At 38.2% G+C, this 24,277-nt stretch overlaps 1 protein-coding gene and 1 long non-coding RNA gene across 5 annotated transcripts in view; one reads left to right on the top strand and one right to left on the bottom strand.

The window, feature by feature from the left end:
- The window catches only part of SOX2 (SRY-box transcription factor 2), a 727,395-nt gene that overhangs the window by 519,807 nt on the left and 183,311 nt on the right, over positions 1-24,277 (top strand). The gene's annotated exons all lie outside the window — the stretch shown is intronic.
- The window catches only part of LOC115856478 (uncharacterized), a 218,421-nt gene that overhangs the window by 58,427 nt on the left and 135,717 nt on the right, over positions 1-24,277 (bottom strand). Inside the window, exon 4 of one of the 2 annotated variants that reach the window (XR_009563763.1) lies at positions 19,771-21,756. The exons of the other annotated variant lie outside the window; for it this stretch is intronic. This is a non-coding gene — a long non-coding RNA (uncharacterized lncRNA). Of the gene's footprint in view, positions 1-19,770; positions 21,757-24,277 lie in introns of those variants that run through there. 2 annotated transcript variants of the gene reach the window in all.

Genomic DNA, 24,277 nt, shown 5'->3' with positions numbered 1-24,277 from the left:
ATTGGACAGAGCAATATTAGGGGGTAGGGGGTGAAGGTGGGAGGTAGGGGAAGGACAGAAGGATGGAATATTTCACAGTGCTTATGTTTCTGGCCATGTGGGGAAATCCATTTTCAATTCAACAGCCAATTCAGACATGACTCTTGTAGCCAAAAAGGGAGACTCTAACCACCTCTCTCCTCTCATTAAGACAGCATGTCAGTGACACAGACACAAGACACATATTTAAAAACAAGTCATTTCTCTTATTTTCGGTATTAAAAAGAAAAAATTTTCATGAAAATCAGTTAATAAAGACTTGCACCTTTAAGTGAATTTTGAGAGATTCCATTATCAGAGTCTAAAACTAATCTATAAATAGTAAAAAGTTCTGAACTAAGAAAGTGACTAAAGCCAATGTAGACCAGCATAAGACCAGAAGAATATGGGGAAAGCAAAATAAAAGTAAAAACATAAAAAAGAGATCCCTATAACCTGGAAAAAAGAAGAATCTAATATGGAGAATATTTCCCTGATCAAGGAACAGTATCAGGTTTTAACTTTAAGGCCCGTTTCACTAAATCCAAATAATTGGTTTGCCTTGCTAACTAACAACATATGGTTCTCAAACTGTTAGCAACAGTTATTTTGTAACATGGCCAGTTATTAAAGCATTTTAATGCAACATTTCTCAGATATAGTTTATATAGTACCTATTCTGAGATACAGTAATTGATACTATGCAAATGAAGATCCTGTGCTGGGTGAAACAAATTATGAAAAGATTTATTTATGGTAAAACTTAATAGAGCCTTTAATACTAGTACTTACTATGGATTTGCAATGGGAAGAGGGGTATATAATGTTCAGTGTTTCACCAGTGGACCCTTTTTTTTTGCCATGAAACATATTGAGGGACTTGGCTTTTGGATCACTCTTTGGAAGTACTGATTTGGCACCACTTCTCCCTATCAACAGAGGCCTTTCTTTTTAGTTGCGAAAAAGGGGATAATGCAGTGCTTAGGAGTACAGACTCCGGAGCCAGACTGCTGGCGTTTAAACTGTGACTTGCTGCAGGCTCTTGGGCAAGTTACTTGGTCTCGCCTTTCTTCAGTTTCTTTATCTTTAGGGTGGGCATGATAGTAGTACCTAACTAAGAGAAAGGAGTGTTAAACAACTTGATACATTTAAAGTACCTGGAACATTTCCTAGCATATGGTAAACTCTCAATATTAGCTCTTGGCTACTAAGGCAAGTAACAGTTGCTCCAAATAAATATCCTTCTTTACCAGGACAACTCCAAATCTAGTTTGGGTTATGCTGTACAGGACATCTTTATTTTTTAGGAGGTTTTTTCCTAAGGCTACAGATGATAAACATTTTTAGAAGTCTAAAGTTTGTTACTAAAACCAGGGAGGTTTTTTTTTTTTCCTAGATTAAAAACATGACCATTTAAACCTTCCTCTCAAGACCCCAATTCTCACTATGTTGCAGTGAGATATTAAAAGATGAGGTTATTTTAATCTTTGTTTTACCATCAGGACTCCAAAGATGACCAGATCCTTCTGAGAAATAGCACTTAAATTCTGCATCCATGAATAACCAGATAACTAAGGTTTGATTAATGCTTCATCACTGACAATATGTTTTCACATACATAAGAGCACTTATGGTTCTTCCTGTACCATTTTCCTTTAGCCCAGGCTGTCTCCTTGCCTCCACCTGTAGGCTCAGCTGTGTATATATTCAGCTCCAAGCAGGAAGTATGAGTTATTTATTACTTGTTTATTTAAATCCATTTCACTTAAGAAGGATTTCAGACAGGTAACAGAAGATTGACTCAGGATCAACAGTAGCTTTGCTCTTATCACCCTACCTCCCACAGCCAATGACCTTGCTGCTCAGATACCCAGTAGCTGGGTCTGACTCCATTGCTCCAGCTCTCTCCTACAGAGCCCACATACTACCATCTCCTACAGCCTGTCTTGTTGGCCCCAAAGACCCTTTATTCCAACTCCCAGATTCCAGATAAACAGATCTCCTATATCACAATCTGTTCTAAGGAACCCTTGATCAAACTCTCTTTCATAGACCCTCGGGAAAAAATAAGGAAAACAGTAAACGGTGATGGATAGTATTCTCAAGGGAGTCACACCAACTTCCATGTTCACTTTGCTCAGAAAGAAAATTTTCACATTACTGAATTCATGGGAAAGACAATGAAACTTTCTTGGAAATCTGTCCAAAAGTTTCCCAGTTTTCTGTTTAATTTTGCAATTAAAGAACCAATGGGACCTGTCCAATAAGTCCCACCAATGAAGTAATGGATCGTCAATCACAACTGGCCAGAGTGCCTCCCATGTCTTTGAAGCTGACACCCAGATTACTTACAATCTAGAGAATGGAGATATGCTCAGACTTAGGAAAAAGAACAAAGCAGGAGCCCGAAACTAATGTTTGATATCTGAATGGTATATACTAATGGGGTTTTTTTTTTTTTGGCTGAGTGATTTATTCAGATTTTCCCATTAAAGAATTCCAAGATCCTAAAATACAGGTTCATTTTTCTGATACTTATCTGCTCCTTCGCTTCCCTAAATAATATTGCCCAAATTTGGGGGTATATTTTTATTGTGGTAAAATATGTGCAACATAAAATGATTTTTAAATGTACAATTCATTCGTATTAATTACATTCACAAAGTTGTGCAACCATCACTACTATATATTTCCAAAACTTTTTCATCACCCCAAACAGAAACTCTGTACTCATTAAGCAATAACTCCCCACTCTCCCTTCCCCCAGCCCCTGATAACTTCTATTCTACTTTTTGTCTCTATGAATTTGCCTGTTCTAGATATTTCACGCAAGTGGACTCATGCAATATTTGTTCTTTTGTGTCTGGTTTATTTCACTTACCATAATGTTTTTAAGGTTCATCTATGTTGTAGCATGTATCATAACTTCATTCTTTTTTATGGCTGAATAATATTTCATTGTATTTATATATCACATTTTACTTATCCATTCATCTGTTGAAGGTGCTCAGGTTGTTTCAAACTTTTGGCTACTGTGAATAATTCTACAGTGTGTACAAGTATCTGTTTGAATCCCTGTTTTCAATTATTTTGGGTATATACCTAGGAGTTGAATTGCTGGGTCATGTGGTTATTCTGTGTTTAGCTTTTTAAGGAACCTCCAAACTGGTTTCCACAGCCACTAAACCACTTTACATTCCCACCAGCAATGTATGAGGATTCAAATTTCTCCACATCCTCACCAATACTTGTTATTTTGTTTTTGTAATTTATTATAGCCATCCTAGTAGGTGTGAAGCGGTATCTTGTTGTGGTTTTTATTTGCACTTTCCTATTGGCTGATAATGTTGAGCCTCTTTTATGTGCTTATTGATAATTTGTACATCTTCTTTGGAGAAATGTCTATTTAAGTCCTTTGCATATTTTTTAATTGGGTTGTCTTTTTGTTGCTGAGTTCTAAGAGTTCTTCATACATTCTTGATATTAAACCCTTATCAGATATATCATTGTAAATAATTTCTCCCATTCTGTGGGTTATTTTTTTTTACTTTCTTGATAATATCCTTTGATTCACAAAACTTCAATTTTAATGAAGTCAAATTTATCTATTTTTTCTTTTGTTGCTTGTGTGTTTTCTGTCACTGACCCATTTTGAGTTAATTTTTGTATATAGTATGAGGTAGGAGTCCAACTTCATTCTTCTGCGTGTGGAAATCCAGTTGTCCCATTACCATCTGTTGAGGAAGCTCTTCTTTCTCCATTGAATGGCCTTGGCACACTTGTCAAAAATCAATTGACCACATATGTTTATTTCCTGACTCTCAATCCTAGTCTATTGGCCTATGTATCTATCCTAATACCAATACTACACTGTTTAGATTATTGCAGCTTTGTACTAGGCTTTGAAATCAGGAAATGGGAGTCCTCCAACTTTGTTCATGTTTTTCAAGATTGTTTTAGCTATTCTGGGTCCTTTACAATTCCATATGAATTTGAGGATTGGCTTTTCCATTTCTGAAAAAAAAAAGGCTGTTAGAGTTTTTTTTTTTTTTTTTTTGCAGTACTTGGGCCTCTCACTGTTGTGGCCTTTCCTGTTGCGGAGCACAGGCTCCGGACGTGCAGGCTCAGCGGCCATGGCTCATGGGCCCAGCCGCTCCGTGGCATGTGGGATCCTCCCAGACTGGGGCATGAACCCGTGTCCCCTGCATCAGCAGGCGGACTTTCAACCACTGCACCACCAGAGAAGCCCTAGAATTTTTATAGGAATTGCATTGTATCTGTGAATAGCTTTGAATAGTACTGACATCTTAACAACATTGTCTTTCTGTCCATGAACACAAGATGTCTTTCCACTTATTTAGGTCTTCTTTAATTTATTTTTGCATGTTTTATATTTTTCAGTATACAAGTCTTTCACTTTGTGGTCAAATTTATTCCTAAGTCTTATATTCTTTTAGATGCTATTGTAAATGGAACTGCCTTCTTAATTTCCTTTTTCGGATTGTTCATTTTTGTTGTACACACACACACACACACCCCTGATTTTTGTGAGTTGGTTTTATGCTCTGCAACTTTGCCACATTCATTCATTAGCACTAGTTGTTTTCTTGTGTATTCTTTGGGATTTTCTATACATAGTATCATGTCATCTCTGAATAAAGATAGTTTTACTTCCTTCTTTCTGATGTGGATGCCTTGAATTTCCTTTTTTCTTGTCTAATTGCTCTGCCTAGAAATTCTAGTACAACAATGAAAAACTAGTAGTTCCCGATCTTAGGGGGAAAGATTTCAGTCTTTCACCATTAAATATGTTAGCTGTGGGTTTTTCAATTAATGCCTTATATAATGTTGAGGAAGTTCCCTTCTATTCCTAGTTTTCTGAGTGTTTTTATTATGAAACTGTGTTGGATATCATAATGTCTTGAGTATACAACAACTGAGACATAAAACAACTCTTTGGCCTCTGGGTCTCTTGCAGTACTGAATTGCTTGTCTAATAGGACCAAAATTAGGCATGACCAATGGAGAAAATCACCCCTGATTCTGGCAAGTATCTGATAAACAATCTTCACTGCCAGTTCTGCTTTTTTAGGTCATGATTTATGCCACTTCTGTCTTTGGATCCAGACTACACACCTACCTTGGCCCTCTAATTGGGACTGTGTCTCTTGACTCAACAAAAACACTTAAGTCTCCAACCTTAGCTTTTCCCACTAGATTGACACTATCTGCAGAACCCCAGTTTCTTCATTAATGACTTCTTCCCACTACCTCCAAGCTGTGGTCCTTTGCTTAGTCCCTCATGATCTACCATACCTTAAATCAGCCTCTCAGCATCTCTTATCAAACCCCCATCCTTATCCTCTCCAAGCTTTCTGGTCATTCCTGGTGATTTGGTTGTAATGGTCCCTTCTGGCTTTGAGAGCCTACCTCCACAGAGTTCTCAATGTCACTCCTGAATCATCACTTCCTACTGTGATGAGTGCATCATCACTCATCTCTTCTGGAATGATTCAAGGGTAAACCTCAGCCCTCTTTGATTTTCACCAAAAAAACACTCACATAAGGCATGTGTGTACAGCATTCTACACTGAAGGTCTGCAGAGATGGTTTGGGTTCATAACCCAGTAACATAAAGTAGAATATCAGATTTCACTATTCTTAAAAAAAAACCTCCGCAGTCATTTGTGTTAATTGGAGGTCTAGTCTCCCGCCTCGCTCTTTTATTTAACTGCTAACTTTATGATGCAGAGCAGTTCAGTTCTTCTTAGTCTATTCTAAACTAGGTTCTGGCATCCCACTGCCTATCAACAGATTCATTCTTGTGCTGGGCCTCACCCTTTCTTCTTCCCTTCATCAAGAGGAAAAGAACAGAAGAGACATGCTTTGCCCTTCTCATGAATTAGGCCATCTCCCTTAGAAGACAGAAAAAGCCACAGGCAATTTGATTTCTAAATAACAGCGTCTCTCTCTGTCTCTCTCTGTCTCTCTGTCTCTCTCTCTCTCTCTCACACACACACACACACACACACACACACACAAATGCAGTTTAAATACTTAAACACCTTCTGCTAAAAGATAGGATATCATATATAATACCCTAATCCCATGATTCCCAAACTGTGTGCAGAGGTGCCCCAGAGTGCCAAAGTGAACTCACAGGGGCTACCATGGGTTATTTTATATTTATAGTCTGGTATTTTGCACAGACACGGTGCAAACTGCCAGCCCCAGGTGGTTCGTCGTTTCAACATTAGATTGTTCTACATTCCTTTTGATTTATTTCATATCTTTGCAAAACTGAGCTTTCTGTGGTTGCTTTGATAAAAAGCAAGTACTATACTAAAAGCAACGTGGAACAGGAAATAAAGGTGGTGGGAACCAATCTGATTCCAAGGATTGATTAGTTTTGCAGTGGCCAGTAGGTATACCCATCCCACTAGTAAGTAATTCTGATTAGGAATAAAATGAAAATATTTTCTCTTTCAATTTATATGAATTAATTTTTTCAAAGGCACTAAATTGTTAAGACATAAATACTAAGTCCACTGGACCTTACTACTTAATACATGAAACTACTAAGTATTTGCTTTGGCTTTCGGGCACTGTGAAAAACTACCAAGAAAGTTTAGGAAACTCTGCCCTAGTCTTTTACATATATATATATCAACTATAAAATTCATATTTAACATTATGAAAAGTTATAGAGTAACTAATAAAAACATCCAGGGAAATCATTATAAAAATCCCTAATTAACAAGAAGATTACTGTAATTAATATTATCTCCTTTTTTAATGTAAATACTTGAAAAACTTTAAAAGGTATAATAACAATGTTTCTTTCTTTCTTTATTATTATTTTGTATTACTGAACTATAATTCAATTACAATATTGTATTAGTTTCAGGGGTATGACATAGTGATTGGATATCTTATACATTACAAAATAATCACCATGATAAATCTAGTTATCATACAAAATTATTACAATATTATTGATTATATTCCCTATGCCATCTATTATAAAATTATTTACTTTATAATGGGAAATGTGTACCTCTTAATTTTCCTCACCTATTTCACTCATCCCTCCATTCTCCTCCCCTCTGGCAACCACTCATTTGTTCTTTGTATCTCTGAGTCTGTTTTTGTTATGTTTGTTCATTTGTTTTCTTTTTTGGATCCTACCTAAGTGAAATCATATGGTATTTGTCTTTCTCTGTCTGACTTATTTCACTTATTATAATACCCTCTAGGTCCATCCACCATTGCAAATAGCAAGATTTCATTCTTTTTTATATGACTATTATTCCATTGTATGTATATGTGTGTGTGTGTGTGTGTGTGTGTGTGTATATATATATATATGATATCTTCTTTATCCATTCATCTATTGATGGACATATCTTGGCTATTATAAATAATGCTCCAATGAACACAGGAGTGCATATATCTTTCTCAGCTTAGTGTTTTTCTTTTCTTTGGAAAAATACCCAGAAGTGCAACTGCTGGATCGTACAGTAGTTCTATTTTTAATATTTTGAGGAACCTCCATACTGTTTCCCGTAGTGGCTGCAACAATTTATATTCCCACCAACAGTGTACTAGGGTTCCCTTTTCTCCGCACCCTCTCCAACATTTATTTCTTGATAATTTCCATTCTAACAGGTATGAGGTGATATATCATTGTGGTTTTGACTTGCATTTGTTTCCCTGGTGGTTAGTGATGCTGAGAATCTTTTCATGTGTCTATTGGCCATCTGTATGTCTTCTTTGGAAAAATGTCTATTCAGGTGTTCTGCCCATTTTTTAATCAGGTTGTGTGTGTGTGTGTGTGTGTGTGTTTTGATGTTGAATTGTATGAATTCACTGTATATTTTTTATATTAATCTCTTATCATATATATCATTTGCAAATATCTTCTCCCATTCAGTAGGCTGCCTTTTTGTTTTGTTGATAGCTTCCTTCAATGTGGAAAAGCTTTTAAGTTTGATATAGTCCCATTTGTTTATTTTTGCTTTTGTTTCCCTTGCCTGAGAAGACAAATCCAAAAAATATCATTGAGACCACTGTCAAAGCACATACTGCCTATGTTTTCTTCCAGGAGTTTTATGGTTTCAGGTCTTACATTTAAGTCTTTAATCCATTTTGAGTTTATTTTTGTATATGGTATTAAAAAGTAGTCATTCTGATGAGCATTTGGCTGATCTGTGCATTCAACCAACTGTGGATCGAAAATACCTGAAAAAAGAAATTCCAGAAAAGTTCCAAAAAGCAAAACTCGAATTTGCCCTGCGTCAGCAAGTATTTACACAGCATTGCTGAGATTCAAGATAATCCATTTGTCTTGAAGTAGAGGGAAGGTTTGTTGGGTATGTCTGCTTTCAGACACCTCCACTCGATGAAGATGCCCAGAGATTTGTTTCCAGTCTCTGATGCCCTCGAGGCTATGGAAAGCAAAGTTCCATAGTTGCATGTAGCTGTCTAGTTTTCTCAACAACATTTATTGAAAAGGCTGTCTTTTCCCCGTTGTATATTCTTGCCTCATTTGTCATAGATGAATTGACCATAAGTGCATGGGTTTATTTCTGGACTCTCTATTCAGTTTCACTGATCTATGTGTCTGTTTTTCTGCCAGTACCAAGCTGTTTGATTACTATAGCTTTGTAGTACACTTTGAAGGCAGGGAGCATGGTTACCCCAGCTCTGTTCTTTCTCAAGATTGCTTTGGCTAATCAGGGTCTTTTGTGTTTCCATACACATTTTAAAATGCTTTGTTCTAGTTCTGTGAAAAATGTCATTGGTAATTTGATAGGAATTGTACTGAATCTGTAGATTGCCTTGGGAAGTATGGTCTTAACAATATTAATTCCTCCAATTCATGAACATGGTATACCTATCTGTTCATGTCATCTACGGTTTCTTTCATCAGTGTCTTATGGTTTTCCAAGTACAGGTCTTTTACCTCCTTAGATTTATTCCCAGGTATTTTATTCTTTTTGATGAGATGGTAAGTGGGATTGTTTCCTAAGTTTATGTTTCTGACAGTTCACTGTTAATGTATAGAGACGCAATGGATTTCTGTATATTAATTTTGTATCCTGCAACTTTACCAAATTCATTGATGAGCTCTAGTAGTTTTTTGGTGGCATTTTTAGGGTTTTCTGTGTATAGTATCATGTCAGGTGCAAACAGTGACAGTTTTACTTCTTTTCCAATTTGGATTCCTTTTATTTCTTCTTCTTGTCTAGCTGTTGTGGCTAGGACTTCCAATACCATGTTGAATAAAAGTGGTGAGAATGAGCATCCTTGTCTTATTCCTGATTTAGAAGAAATGCTTTCAGCTTTTCACCACTGAGTATGATGTTGGCTCTAGGTTTGTCATAATGAGCCTTTATTGTATTGAGGTACATTCCCCCTATATCCACTCTGCTGGGAGTTTTTATCATAAATGAATGCTGAGTTTTCTCAAAAGCTTTTTCTGTATCTACTGATATTATCATATAATTTTATTCTTCAATTTGTTAATGCGGTGTATGACACTGATTAATTTGCAGCTATTGAGCCATCATTGCATCCCTGGGATTCAGTCTTGGAAGATTGTACATTTCTAGGAATTTATCCATTTCTTCTAGGTTGTCCATTTTGGGGCATATAATTGTTCATAGTAATCTCTTATGATCCTGTGTAATTCTCTGGTGTTGTTTTTAATTTCTACTCTTTAATTTTTGATTTTATCTGAAACCTCTCTCTTTTTTTTCTTTATGAGTCTATCTAAAGGTTTATGAATTTTGTTTATCTTTTAAAAGAATCAGCTCTTAGTTTCATTGATCTTTTCTATTGCTTTTTTAGTCTCTAGTTCATGTACTTCTGCTCTGGTTTTGGTATTTCTTTCCATCTCTTAACTTTGGGCTTTGTTGGTTAGTCCTTTTCTAGTTCCTTTAGGTGTAAGGTTAGATTGTTATTTGACATTTTTCTTCTTTCCTGAGGTAAGCTTATATAACTGTAAACTTCCCTGCTTTTTTCATGGGAACTGCTTTTGCTGTGTCTCTAGATTCTGGATCATTTTGTTTCCATTTTAATTTGCCTTCACGTATTTTTTTTAATTTTCTCTTTGATTTCGTCAGTGCACAATCAGTTTTTTTTTTTAATTTTTGAACTTTATTTTTTTATACAACAGGTTCTTATTAGTCACCAATTTTATACACATCAGGGTATATATGTCAATCCCAATCGCCCAATTCATCACACCACCACCACACCCCCCCAAGGCTTTCCCCCTTGGTGTCCATACGGTTCCCTACATCTGTGTCTCAATTTCTGCCTTGCAAACTGGTTCATCTCTACCATTTTTCTACGTTCCACATATATGCGTTAATATATGATATTTGTTTTCCTCTTTCTGACTTACTTCACTCTGTATGACAGTCTCTAGATCCATCCACGTCTCAAAAAATGACCCAATTTCGTTCCTTTTTATGGCTGAGTAATATTCCATTGTTTATACGTACCACATCTTCTTTAACCATTCGTCTGTTGATGGAAGTTGAGGTTGCTTCCATGACCTTGCTATTGTAAATAGTGCTGCAATGAACATTGGGGTGCATGTGTCTTTTTGAATTATGGTTTTCTCTGGGTATATGCCCAGCAATGGGATTGCTGGATCATATGGTAATTCCATTTTTAGTTTCTTAAGGAACCTCCATACTGTTCTCCATAGTGGCTGTATCAATTTACATTCCCACCAACAATGCAAGAGGGTTCCCTTTTCTCCACACCCTCTCCAGCATTTGTTGTTTGTAGATTTTCTGATGATGCCCATTCTAACTGGTGTGAGGTGATACCTCATTGTAGTTTTGTTTTGCATTTCTCTAATAATTAGCGATGCTGAGCAGCTTTTCATGTGCTTCTTGGCCACCTGTATGTCTTCTTTGGAGAAATGTCTATTTAAGTCTTCTGCCCATTTTTGGATTGGGTTGTCTGTTTTTTAAATATTGAGCTGCATGAGCTGTTTATACATTTTGGAGATTAATTCTTTGCTGACTCGTTTGCAAATATATTCTCCCATTCTGAGGGTTGTCTTTTCGTCTTGTTTATGATTTCCTTTGCTGTACAAAGCTTTTAAGTTTCATTAGGTCCCATTTGTTTATTTTTGTTTTTATTTCCATTACTCTAGGAGGTGGATCAAAAAAGATCTTGCTGTGATTTATGTCAAAGAGTGTTCTTCCTAAGTTTTCCTCTAAGAGATTTATAGTGTCCGGTCTTACATTTAGGCCTTTAATCCAGTTTGAGTTTATTTTTGTGCATGGTGCTCGGGAGTGTTCTAATTTCATTCTTTTACATGTAGCTGTCCAGTTTCCCCAGCACCACTTATTGAAGAGACTGTCTTTTCTCCATTGTATATCCTCGACTCCATTGTCATAGATTAGCTGACTAGAGGTGTGTGGGTTTATCTCTGGACTTTCTATCTTGTTCCATTGATCTATGTTTCTGTTTTTGTGCCAGTACCATATTATCTTCATTACTGTAGCTTTGTAATATAGTCGGAAGTCAGGGAGTCTGATTCCTCCAGCTCCGTTTTTTTCCCTCAAGACTGCTTTGGCTATTCGGGGTCTCTTGTGTCTCCATACAAATTTTAAGATTTTTTGTTCTAGTTCCATAAAAAATGCCATTGGTAATTTGATAGGGATTGAATTGAATCTGTAGATTGCTTTGGGTAGTAGAGTCATTTTCACAATATGTATTCTTCCAATCCAAGAACATGGTATATCTCTCCATCTGTTTGTATTGCCTTTAATTTCTTTCATCAGTGTCTTATAGTTTTCTGCATACAGGCTTTTGTCTTCCTAGGTAGGTTTATTCCTAGGTATTTTATTCTTTTTGTTGCAATGGTAAATGGGAGTGTTTCCTCAATTTCTCTTTTAGATTTTTCATCACTAGTATATAGGAATGCAAGAGCTTTCTGTGCATTAATTTTGTATCCTGCAACTTTACCACATTCATTGATTAGCTCTAGTAGTTTTCTGGTGGCATCTTTAGGATTCTCTATGTATAGTATCATGTCATCTGCAAACAGTGACAGTTTTACTTCTTTTCCAATTTGTATTCCTTTATTTCTTTTTCTTCTCTGATTGCCGTGGCTAGGACTTGCAAAACTATGTTGAATAATAGTGGTGAGAGTGGACATCCTTGTCTTGTTCCTGATCTTAGAGGAAATGTTTTCAGTTTTTCACCATTGAGAATCATGTTTGCTGTGGGTATATCGTATATGGCCTTTGTTATGTTGAGGTAGGTTCTCTCTATGCCCACTTTCTGGAGAGTTTTTATCATAGATAGGTGTTGAATTTTGTCAAAAGCTTTTTCTGCATCTATTGAGATGATCATATGGTTTTTGGTTTTGTTTTTGTTTTGTTTTGTGGTACACGGGCCTCTCACTGTTGTGGCCTCTCCCGTTGTGGAGCACAGGCTCCGGATGTGCAGGCCCAGCAGCCATGGCTCACGGGCCCAGCCACTCCATGGCATGTGGGATATTCCTGGACTGGGGCATGAACCCATGTCCCCTGCATTGGCAGGCGGACTCTCAACCACTGTGCCACCAGGGAAGCCCAATCATATGGTTTTTATTATTTAATTTGTTAATGTGGTGTATTACATTGATTGATTTGTGTATACTGAAGAATCCTTGCATCCCTGGGATAAATCCCACTTCATCATGGTGTGATCCTTTGTGGGTATGATCCTTTAAATGTGTTGTTGGATTCTGTTTGCTAGTATTTTGTTGAGGATTTTTTCATCTATATTCATCAGTGATATTGGTCTGTAATTTTCTTTTTTTGTAGTGTCTTTGGTTTTGGTATCAGAGTGATGGTGGCCTCATAGAATGAGTTTGGAGTGTTCCTTCCTCTGCAATTTTCTGGAAGAGTTTGAGAAGGACGGGTGTTAGCTCTTCTCTAAATATTTGATAGAATTCACCTGTGAAGCCATCTGGTCCTGGACGTTTGCTTGTTGGAAGATTTTTAATCACAGTTTCAATTTCATTACTTGTGATTGGTTTGTTCATATTTTCTATTTCTTCCTGGTTCAGTCCTGGAAGGTTATACCTTTCTAAGAATTTGTCCATTTCTTCCAGGTTGTCCATTTTATTGGCATAAAGTTGCTTGTAGTGGTCTCTTAGGATGCTTTGTATTTCTGCAGTGTCTGCTGTAACTTCTCCTTTCTCATTTCTAATTTTATTGATTTGAGTCCTCTCTTTTTCTTGATGAGTCTGGCTAATGGTTTATCAATTTTGTTTATCTTCTCAAAGAACCAGCTTTTAGTTTTATTGATCTTTGCTATTGTTTTCTTTGTTTCTATTTCATTTATTTCTGTTCTTATCTTTATGATTTCTTTCCTTCTGCCAACTCTGGGTTTTGTTTGTTCTTCTTTCTCTAGTTCCTTTAGATGTAAGGTTAGATTGTTTGTCTGAGATTTTTCTTGTTTCTTGAGGTAAGCTTGTATAACTATAGACTTCCCTCTAAGAACTGCTTTTGCTGCATCCTTAGATTTTGGATCGTCCTGTTTTCATTGTCATATGTCTCCAGGAATTTTTTGATATCCTCTTTGATTTCTTCAGTGATCTCTTGGTTTTTTAGTAACGTATTGTTTAGCCTCCATGTGTTTGTGTTTTTAACGTTTTTTCCCCTGTAATTCATTTCTAATCTCATAGCGTTGTGGTCAGAAAAGATGCTGGATATGATTTCATTTCTTTAATTTACTGAGGCTTGATTTCTGACCCAAGATGTGGTCTATCCTGGAGAATGTTCCGTGCGCACTTGAGAAGAGCGTAATCTGCTGTTTGGGGATGGAATGTCCTATAAATATCAATTAAATCTATCTTGTCTATTGTGTCATTTAAAGCTTCTCTTTCCTTATTTATTTTCATTTTGGATGAGCTGTCCATTGGTGTAATTGAGGTGTTAAAGTCCCCCACTATTATTGTGTTACTGTTGATTTCCTCTTTTATCGCTGTTAGCAGTTGCCTTATGTATTGAGGTGCTCCTATGTTGGGTGCATATATATTTATAATTGTTATATCTTCTTCTTGGATTGATCCCCTGATCATTATGTAGTGTCCTTCCTTGTCTCTTGTAACATTCTTTATTTTAAAGTCTATTTTATCTGGTATGATTATTTCTACTCCAGCTTTCTTTTGATTTCCAGTTGCATGGAATATCTTTTTCCATCCCCTCACTTTCAGTCTGTATGTGTCCCTTGGTCTGAAGTGGGTCTCTTGTAGACGGCATATATATGCGTCTTGTTTTTGTATCCATTCAGCAAGCCTGTGTCTTTTGGTTGGAACATTTAATCCATTCACATTTAGGTAATTATTGATATGTATGTTCCTATGACTATTTTCTTAGTTGTTTTGGGTTTGTTTTTGTAGGTCCTTTTCTTGTGCTTCTCACTTAGAGAAGTTCCTTAAGCATTTGTTGTAGAACTGGTTTGGTGGTGCTGAATTCTCTTAGCTTTTGCTTGTCTATAAAGCTTTTGATTTCTCCATCGAATCTGAATGAGGTCCTTGCCAGGTAGAGTAATCATGGTTGTAGGTTCTTCCTTTCGTCTCTTTGAGTATATCATGCCACTCCCTTCTGGCTTGTAGAGTTTCTGCTGAGAAATCAGCTGTTAACCTTATGGGAGTTTCCTTGTATGTTATTTGTTGTTTTTCCCTTGCTGCTTTCAATAATTTTTCTTTGTCTTTAATTTTTGCCAGTTTGATTCTATGTGTCTCGGCATGTTTCTCCTTGGGTTTATCCTGCATGGGACTTGCTGCACTTCCTGGACTTGGGTGGCTATTTCCTTTTCCATGTTAGGGAATTTTTCGACTATAATCTCTTCAAATATTTTCTCGGGTCCTTTCTCTCTCTCTTCTCTTTCTGGAACCCCTATAATGTGAATGTTGTTGCGTTTAATGTTGTCGGAGAGGTCTTTTAGGCTGTCTTCATTTTTATTTCATTCTTTTTTCTTTATTCTGTTCTGCAGCAGTGAATTCCACCATTCTGTCTTCCAGGTCACTTATCTGTTCTTCTGCCTCAGTTATTCTGCTATTGATTCCTTCTAGTGTAGTTTTCATTTCAGTTATTGCATTGTTCATTTCTCTTTGTTTGTTCTTTTATTCTTCTAGGTCTTTGTTAAACATTTCTTGCATCTTCTCGATCTTTGCCCCCATTCTTTTTCCGAGGTCCTGGATCATCTTCACTATCATTATTCTGAATTCTTTTTCTGGAAGGTTGCCTGTCTCCACTTTCTTTAGTTGTTTTTCTGGGGTTTTATCTTGTTCCTTCATCTGGTACATAGCCCTCTGCCTTTTCATCTTGTCTTTCTATGAATGTGGTTTTTGTTCCACAGGATGCAGGATTGTAGTTCTTCTTGCTTCTGCTGTCTGCCCTCTGGTGGATGAAGCTATTTAAGAGGCTTGTGCAAGTTTCCTGATGGGAAGGACTGGTGGTGGGTACAGCTGACTGTTTCTCTGGTGGGCAGAGCTCAATAAAACTTTAATCCGCTGCTGATGGGTTGGCCTGGGTTCCCTCCCTGTTGGTTGTTTGGCCTGAGGCAACCCAGCACTGGAGCCTACCTGGGCTCTTTGGTGGGGCTAATGGCAGACTCTGGGAGGGCTCAGGCCAAGGAGTACTTCCCAGAACTTCTGCTGCCAGTGTTCTTGTCCCCATGGTGAGCCACAGCCACCCTCTGCCTCTGCAGGAGACCCTCCAACACTAGCAGGTAGGTCTGGTTCAGTCTCCCCTGGGGTCACTGCTCTTTCTCCTGGGTCCCAATGCGCACACTACTTTGTGTGTGCCCTCCAAGAGTGGAGTCTCTGTTTCCCCCAGTCCTTTCGAGTCCTGAAATCAAATCCCACTAGCCTTTAAAGTCTGATTCTCTAGGAATTCCTCCTCCCATTGCCAGATCCCCAGGTTGGGAAGCCTGACGTGGGGCTCAGAACCTTCACTCCAGTGGGTGGACTTCTGTGGTATAAGTGTTCTCCAGTCTGTGAGTCACCCACCCAGCAGTTATGGGATTTGATTTTACTGTGATTGCGCCCCTCCTACCATCTCATTTTGGCTTCTCCTTTGCCTTTGGATGTGGGGTATCTTTTTGGTGAGTTCCAGTGTCTTCCTGTCGATGATTGTCCAGCAGCTAGTTGTGATTCTGGTGTTCTCACAAGAGGGAGTGAGAGCACATCCTTCTACTCCGCCATCTTGGTTCAGGGCCCCATCAGTTGTTTAGTAGCATTCTGTTTAGCCTCCACTTGCAGTTTTTTCCTTGTAGTTGATTTCTAGTCTCATGCAGTTGTGGTTGGGAAAGATGCTTGATATAATTTCAATATTCTTAAATTTATTGAAACTTATTTTGTGACGAAGCATATGATCTATTATACAGAATGTTCCGTATGCACTGCTTTGGGACGGAATGTTCTCTATATATCTTTAAAGCTCATCTGAGCTAATGTGTCATTTAAGGCCAGTGTTTCCATATTGATTTTCTGTCTGGATGATCTGTTCATTGATGTAAGTGGGAAAAAATATAAAAATTTTAAATCAGGAAAGTTTCAGGAGAAGGTCAAACACTAATTAATAAAACTGTTTAAAGAAACAAGGTACTCTGGTTAAATATTTTTAATTAACTGAATATTAATGAAATACCTTCTTTCAACTCTTCTTGAAAATTTACACAAAAAGATATCTTGGTAGGTACAGTTTACTAAATATAGCTAAATTTTCTTTTGTTGATTAAGTAACTTTAATAAGAGGTTAAATCACTTGCCCAAGGTTACAACCATAGTGAATGGCAGAACCAGGTTCCAAAACTGAGTTTTCAGGCTCAAGCACTTGAGAGATCAGTTAGGGTTCAGTAAGTTTAGGAATATCACATATTATATTCCATACTACTTCTAAAGATTAATTGTGCACTGGCATATTAAACACTTTGAGAAATCCTGTAAGAAAGAAGTTTTTGAAATTTGGTTTAAATCTACATTTCCAAATCCACTGGCCTGAAAATCCTTTTTCACCTAACAGCTATTCTGTACTGTTTGAGACTGTGAGCTCTGGAGTCAAAGGGCCAGGTTCAAATCCCAGCTCAATTGCTTAGCCATGCCATTTATCTAATCCTCATATCCCTGATCCATAAAATGGAAATAATACTAATACCACTTCAAATACTTGTGAGCACTAGATGATAAAATGCATAGAAAGCACATACTAAGTGCCCAACAAATTTAGCTAAAACATTTCTCAAAATTAGCGTTTGTAGAACATAATTTGAGAATGCCATCATAATTATTCAGATGAAAGTATAAAAATGCCTAAACAAATAATTGCTGCAGGTCACATGCCACTGAATCATAAAACTTATTGGAAGGCTTTCAGGTAGCACATATTTGTGAAAAGAAGATTTGCAATCCTGGCAAAGTTTGGAGTTTTCATTTAGAGATGAAGGACCATATAGTGTTATGGCCACTGCTGAGATGTGCTGATGTCTCTCTAGATGTTTGCAGACACAAAGATGGTCCAGGTAAGGATAAAGGAAAAGCTGGTCCTCAAAGGCAGATAAAGAAAGGGCAGAAAGAGAAGGGAGTGCTAACTCATGCCACTTCTCTTACCCCAACCAGGAGTATCTATCTTCCCATTAATTTAACCCCTTTTCTCAACTAACAAAGAAAAAAGATGCCCTTTTTAGTGGTTACTGTTCCCAAAGAAAGATAAATCACGTTCTCTTTCTTTGAAACAGAAAGTGGAGAATTACATAGAGAAAATACTACCAACTGTTTTTCTTTTAAAATGTAGGGTTAGGCGAAACCATAAAAGAAGACAATACACAGTAAATACATCAGACTTTATTTAGGTTGATGAATTAGAAAATTCCTAGGGGGCTTCCCTGGTGGCACAGTGGTTAAGAATCCACCTGCCGCTGTAGGGGACACGGGTTCAAGCCCTGGTCCAGGAAGATCCCACATGCTGTGGACCAACTAAGCCTGTGCACCGCAACTACCGAGCCTGCGCTCTAGAGCCCGTGTGCCACAACTACTGAAGCCCACAAGCCTAGAGCCCATGCTCTGCAACAAGAGACGCCACCGCAATGAGAAGCCTGCACACTACAACAAAGAGTAGCCCCCACTCGCCGCAACTAGAGAAAGCCCACACGCATCAATGAAGACCCAATGCCACCAAAAAATAAAATAAAATAAATTTAATAAAAAAGAAAGGAAGAAAATTCCTAGGGAGACAATAAACAACTAATACTGCCGTTGTCCATATATCTGTAGAGCTATTATTTTTCTATTCAGAAAAGTATTTTATATATTATTGGAGAAATTTAATTACCTAAATATCATTTTGGTGTTGTCAGTAACAATTTCATCACATTAACACAAGGGAAAAATGGAAGCTTTTATTAATAGTAATGTATGGTTGGGAAACAAATACTTACACTTAACTCTAATGACTGAATAGCCTTATTTTTGTTTTGCAAAAAAAGAAAGAAATACTATGTTTTCTACAAGGTACTTTGGCCCATGCTTTTCTATGATTCAGCTGCCTCTTGAATGCATTAGTCACCCAGTTTATGGGATACCATTGTATGGCTCATCAAGAAATCTTTATTCAACCCAGCATTACATAAGTAGGTTGCCTGATGTATTATTCCTTGTAAAAATGTTTATCTTTCCTGAATGTGATGATGAGCAGTTGATTAATTTGTTCATGTCTCTTTAAGGATGATTTATCAATGTGAGTGATACTTAGAGTTCTGAGAGCAATTAATGTTGCTTCAAGTAAAGTTAATATGGCAGCCCCACTGAAGGTAGTCAGGGAAAACAATGCTTCTTATATGCTTAAGATCACTTACTTTCTGACTGAAACTCTAACAAGTCAAGCTCAAGAGTTCATTGTACTCTTGTGGGCAAACTGGAGAAAGAATATGGAGTACACACATAAAATATTCCCCTAGTTCAAATGTTACATTTATACAAACTTAGTAGAGCCAAGATAAGCAATGTAAGCCTGACTTCTTTGCTTTTCCTTTTCTTTTGCAGTATGCAATAGCAGTTTGATGTTTTATTTTGACATTACAGAAATTTAAAGTAAAAGTAATATTTGTTGTGTGCATTATAATATGTGATTTGAACTATGGCATGTTTCTGAATCCATCAAAATCATTACATATGATATGATGCCACCTTCTGATAATTCTCCCCTTTGATCAGATGAATCTCAAAACTCTGCTCTTGCAAGGTAGGTGCAGAAAAGAAGCCAGCTCTTTCAGCAGGTTTTGTCTGGCTGCCCAACCCTGGTGATGTGAAGGAGGTGATATGCAGGTGGTAGATAAAGAAGCCTCTCCTGGTGGGAGGGGCTGGGAAGTACAAAATGGTGCTGGTGCCAGGTACAGCCTCACTTAATCAGAAATCGTAATTTGTGGGAAGTGAGACAAGACAGCAGAGAAGAAGGATGTGAGCTCACCTCCTCTCATGAAAACACCAAAATCACAACTAACTGCTGAACAACCATCAACAAAAAATGCTGGAACCTACCAAAAAAGATATCCTACATCCAAAGACAAAGAAGAAGCCACAACAAGGTGGTAGGAGGGGTGCAATCACAATAAAATCAAATCCCATATCAACCAGGTGGGCGACCCCCAAAGAGGAAAATAATTATATCACAGAGGTTCTCCCACAGGAGTGATAGTTCTGAGCCCCATGTAAGGCTCCCCAGCCTGGGTGTCTGGCATTGGAAGGAGGAGCCCCCAGAGCATCTGGCTTTGAAGGCCAGCAGGGTTTTATCACAGGAATTCCACAGGACTGGGGGAAACAGAAACTCCACTATTGGAGTTTTGTGTGCACTGGGATACAGGAGAAAAAGCAATGACCTCATAAGAGCCTGGGCCAGAATCACCTGCTGGTATCGGAGGGTCTCCTGCAGAGGCGGGGAGCAGTTGTGGCTCACGGTGAGGACAAAAACACTGGTGGCAATAGTTCTGGAGAGTACTCCTTGGCGTGAGCCCTCCTGGAGGCCACCATTTTCTCACCAAGACCTGGGCCCACGCAACAGCCTGTAGGCTCCAGTGCTGGGACGCCTCAGGCCAAACAACCAACAGGGCAGGAACACAGCCCCACCAATCAGCAAATAGGCTGCCTGAATTCTTCCTGAGCCCACAGCTTCCTGCTAAACACACCCCTTGACATGGCCCTGCCCATCAGAGAGACAAGCCCAGCTCCACACACCAGTGGGCAGGAACCAGTCCCTCCCACCAGGAAGCCTGCACAAGCCTCTAAGACCAGCCTCATCCACCAGGGGGCAGACAACAGAAGCAAGAAGAACTATAATCCTGCAACCTGTGGAATGGAAACCACAATCACTGACAGCTAGACAAAATGAGATGGCAGAGGAATATGTCCCAGACAAAAAGAACAAGATAAACCCCAAAAGAACAACTAAGTGAAGTGGAGATAGGCAATCTACCCCAAAAAGAATTCAGAATGATAGTAAAGATGATCCAACATCTCAAAAAATAATGGAGACACAGACCAAGAAGATACAAGAAATGTTTAACAAAGTGCTAGAAGATCTAAAAAACAAACAAACAGAGATGAACAATACAATAACTGAAATGAAAAATACACTAGAAGGAGTCAATGGCAGAATAAATGAGGCAGAAGAACCAATAAGTGAGCTGGAAGACAGAATGGTGGAAATCACTGCTGCAGAACAGAATAATGAAAAAAGAAAGAAAAGAAATAAGGACAGTCTAAGAGACCTCTGGGACAACACTAAATGCATAACATTTGCATTATAGAGGTCCCAGAAGGAGAAGAGGGAGAGAAAGGACCTTAGAAAATATATGAAGAGATAATAGCTGAAAACGTCCCTAACGTGGGAAAGGAAACAGTCACCCAAGTCTAGGAAGTGCACAGTCTCAGGTAGGATAAATGCAAGGAGGAACATGCCAAAACACATAGACAAAAAATAAATATTAAAAGCATCAAGAAAAAGCAACAAGTAACATACAAGGGAACTCCCATAAGGTTATCAGCTGATTTTCAGCAGAAACTCTGCAGGCCAGAATAAAGTGGTATGATATATTTACAGGGAAGATAAAAGGGAAGAACCTACAACCAAAAATACTCTACCCAGCAAGGCTCTCATTCAGATTTGATGGAGAAATCAGAAGTTTTACAGATGAACAAAAGCTAAGAGAATTCAGCACCACCAAACCAGCTCTGTAACAAATACTAAAGGAACTTCTCTAGGTGGAAAAGGAAAGGCCACAACTAGACACAAGAAAATTACAAATAGAAAAGTTCACTGGTAAAGGCAAACACACATTAAAGGTAGGAAATCATACACACACAAATATGATATCAAAACCAGCAATTGTGAGCAGAGGAGAGTCAAATGCAGGATATTGGAAATGCATTTGAAAATAAAAGACCAGCCACTTAAAACAATCTTATTTGTTTTTATACATATAAACTGCTATATTGAAATCTCATGGTAACTGCAAACAAAAATCTACAATAGGGCTTTCCTGGTGGCGCAGTGGTTGAGAGTCTGCCTGCTGATGCAGGGGATGCAGGTTCATGCCCCAGTCTGGGAGGATCCCACGTGCTGAAGAGCAGCTGGGCCCGTGAGCCATGGCCACTGGGCCTGCGTGTCCGGAGCCTGTGCTCCGTGGCGGGAGAGGCCACAACAGTGAGAGGCCCACATACTGCAAAAAAAAAAAAAAAATCTACAATAAATACACACGCAAAAAAGAAAAAGGAATCCACACACAACACTAAATTTAGTCATCAAATCACAAAAAAACGACCAAAAGAGGAAGGGAAGAAAAAAGCCCTGCCAAAACTAATCTAAAACAATTAACAAAATGCCAATAAGAATATACATATTGATAATTACCTTAAAGGTAAATGGATTAAATGCTCCAACCAAAAGACATAGGCTGCCTGAATGAATAAAAAACGAGACCCATATATATGCTGTCTTCAAGAGACCCACTTCAGATCTAAGAACACATACAGACTGAAAGTGAGGGGATGGAAAAAGATATTCCACACAATGGAACTCAAAAGAAAGCTGGGGGGCTTTCCTGGTGGTGCAGTGGTTGAGAGTCTGCCTGCTGATGCAGGGGACACGGGTTCATGCCCCGGTCCGGGAAGATCCCACATGCCACGGAGCGGCTAGGCCTGTGAGCCATGGCTGCTGAGCCTGAGTGTCCGGAGCCTGTGCTCCACAACGGGAGAGGCCACAACAGTGAGAGGCCCGCGTACTGCAAAAAAAAAGAAAGCTGGAATAGCAATACTCGTATCAGACAAAATAGGATTTAAAATAAAGACTGTTACAGAGACAAGGAAGGACACTACATAGTGATCAAGGGATCAATCCAAGAAGAAGATATACCAATTATAAATATATATGCACCCAACATAGGAGCACCTCAATATATAAGGCCAATACTAACAACCATAAAAGGAGAAATCAACAGTAACACAATAAGAGTGGGGGACTTTAACACCCCACTTTCATCAATGGACAGATAATGCAGACAGAAAATCAAAAAGGAAACACAGGCCTTAAATGACACATTAGACCAGATGGACTTAGTTGATATTTATAGAGGATTCCATCCAAAAGCAGCAGAATATACATTCTTTTCAAGTACACATGGAACATTCTCCAGGATTGATCACATGCTGGGCCACAAAGTGAGACTCAGTAAATTTAAGAAAACTGAAATCGTATCATGTATCTTTTCCGACCATAGTGACGTGAAATTAGAAATCAATTACAAGAAAAAACTGCAAAAAACACAAACACTTGGAAGCTAAACAGTATGCTATTAAACAACCAATGGATCACTGAAGAAATCAAAGAGGAAGTCAAAAAAATACCTAGAGAGAAATGAAAATGAAAACACAACAATCCAAAACCTATGGGAGGCATTAAAGCAGTTCTAGGAGGGAAGTTTATAATCTTACCTCAGGAAATAAGAAAAATCTTGAATAAAAAAACCTAACCTTACACCTAAAGCAACTAGAGAAAGAAGAACAAACAAAATCCAAAGTTAGTAGAAGGAAAGAAATCATAAAGATCAGAGCAGAAATAAATGCAATGGAGACAAAGAAAACAAAATAAAAGATCAATGAAACTAAAAGCTGGTTCTTTGAAAAGGTCAACAAAATTAGCCAGACTCATCAAGAAAAAAAGGGAGAGGGCTCAAATCAATAAAATTAGAAATGACAAAGGAGAAGTTACAATGGACACCACAGAAATACAAAGGATCATAAGAGACTACAAGCAACTATAGCAATAAAATGGACAACCTGGAAGAAACATACAAATTCTTAGAAAGGTACAATCTCCCAAGATTGAACCAGGAAGAAACAGAAAATATGAACAGACCAATTACAAGTACTGAAATCGAAACTGTGATTTTGAAACTCCCAACAGGACTTCCCTGGTGGCACAGTGGTTAAGAATCTGCCTGCCAATGCAGGGGACACAGGTTCGAGCCCTGGTCTGGGAAGATCTCACATGCCGTGGAGCAACTAAGCCCGTGCACCACAACTACTGAGCCTGCACTTTAGAGCCTGCAAGCCACAACTACTGAGCCCACGCACTGCAACTACTGAAGCCCATGTGTCTAGAGCCTGTGCTCTGCAACAAGAGAAGCCACTGCAATGAGAAGCCTGTGCGCTGCAACAAAGAGTAGCCCCCACTCACCACAACTAGAGAAAGCCTATGCACAGCAACAAAGACCCAGCACAGACATAAATAAATAAATAAATAAACTCCCAACAAACAAAAGTCCAGGACGAGACTTCATAGTCTGGCTTCACAGGTGAATTCTATCAAACATTTAGAGAAGAGTTAACACCTATCCTTCTGAAACTATTCCAAAAATTGCAGAGGAAGGAACACTCCCAAACTCATTCTATGAGGCCACAATCACCTAATACCAAAACAAGACAAATATATCCCCCAAAAATAAAATTACAGGCCAATATCACAGATGAACATAGATGCAAAAATCCTCAACAAAATACTAGCAAACTGAATCCAACAATACATTAAAAGGATCATACACCATGATCAAGTGGGATTTATCCCAGGGAGGCAAGGATTTGCCAATATCTCGAAGTATGATACACCACATCAACAAATTTAAGAATAAAAAACATATGATCATCTCAATAGATGCAGAAAAAGCTTTTGACAAAATTCAACAC

This window comes from Globicephala melas, chromosome 4 (genome assembly GCF_963455315.2).
Source record: "Globicephala melas chromosome 4, mGloMel1.2, whole genome shotgun sequence".
Classification (NCBI taxonomy): domain Eukaryota; kingdom Metazoa; phylum Chordata; class Mammalia; order Artiodactyla; family Delphinidae; genus Globicephala; species Globicephala melas.
Note: the sequence above shows the minus strand (reverse complement) of the source record. Positions and strands in the feature narration are given on the sequence as shown.